Source organism: Crocodylus porosus, unplaced genomic scaffold (assembly GCF_001723895.1).
Source record: "Crocodylus porosus isolate Cpor-Errol unplaced genomic scaffold, CroPor_comp1, whole genome shotgun sequence".
In the NCBI taxonomy this organism is placed as follows: Eukaryota; Metazoa; Chordata; order Crocodylia; family Crocodylidae; genus Crocodylus; species Crocodylus porosus.
In genome coordinates, this window is record NW_017728942.1 from 8003450 (window position 1) to 8005018 (window position 1569).

Sequence of the window (1569 nt, forward strand, 5' to 3'; positions counted from 1 at the left end):
GGGTCGTTTGACCCCAGTACTCTTTCCTGCCATGGCAGGGGGTTGGACTAGATGATCTGCTCAGGTCCCTTCCGACCCTAGAAACTATGAAACTCCCTGCTACTACCATTCACTTGGAGTTCCCAAAATGCCAGATGCGTTTCCTCTAGCTGTAGAGCTCTGTCAATCTGAGATAAACTGGCAAGACTATTTTTATTCCGGCTGCTCTTTCTAGCACTCAGTTTCATTTTAATACCACCCTCCCGGTCTAAGCACTGTTCCATTTCCTTTCATTGCCCGGCCCCTGAAGGCGACTTGCAATAAGAGCCTGGGAGAAGTCTTTTCAGATAAGGAGTCCAGGTGATTTTATTTCTATGTCTGATGATTCAAAGACTCTTTGCTCTCTCCTTACTGGGCACATTTATCGTTCCAACTGATTCCTCCAATTCACAACAAAAACAGAAGCAACATACAAATGGCTGAATAAGTGACTAAGACACAAGGCACCTTATAGACTAATTAAGATATATATCATAGAATAATAGAAAATGAGAGTTGGAAGGGACCTCAGGAGGTCACATCTAGTCCAACTCCCTGCTCAAAGCAGGACCATCCCCAACTAGATCATCCCAGCCAGGGCTTTGTCAAGCCAGACCTTAAAAACCTCCAAGGATGGGGTAAAACACTTGCTTCCATGAATTTAACTTCATCAGATACTGTCAGCTAAGTGACTAAGGATCATGGTTATTTCTGGTCAGCTATACTGTCTTGTCCTCTGCCTCATCACCAATGAGCCAGGTTGGGTCTTCAGCACTCGCACAACAAATATACTCCCTAATGTCACCCAATACTGACTATTTAGTGACATTTTCTGGACAAGTGTTTGATCGCCTCCATTTTATAGGTGGGGAAGCTGTGGCCCCAGCAACCACAGGGGTCTGACTTGCCCAGCTGAGTCCTGAGCCCTCTCAGGAAGCCTGTGACTTTATTTATTTAAAATATGTCAAAGAGTAGCTCTTAATCAGCATAAAATCTACAGCACCTTTTAAAAGAGGCAGACACCAAAATAATGTAGATGTAAGAATGGAACAAACATCAGCCCAGATTCATTTGGTTGCATTTGCTGGATTCGAGCAACGTTGTTTGGAGATGCTTGTCTTACCCATAAAACAGTGACATCTACGCAGGTTTCTCAGCACTGTTTTAATGCAACATGAACATGGGAACTAAGACTAATAGAGGCAATTTAAACCTGGCAAATACAAGCCAATTACATGGACTAAGGGTTAATCCCGTAAAAGATGATGCATCAAGTGTCTGTGGCCAAGAACAAGCACAGTGGTAATAAAACTTGGGCCCAGTGACTTGGCCTGACTCACAGGATGACAGTCTAATGGCCTTACTGTAGGCAGGATCACATTGTGGGGACCGGCAGGCAAGCATGTCCAGACCAGTCAAGGAGGAAGACGGTTCTCTGAGAGCCCACAGTGGCCAAGATGGACAAGGACAGGCAGTTAGCTGCGCTAATTTGAAGTCTGGCAGAAGGCAAGGTAGCATCTGTTGCAGCCTCTGCCAAAGCAAGCCCTCTGT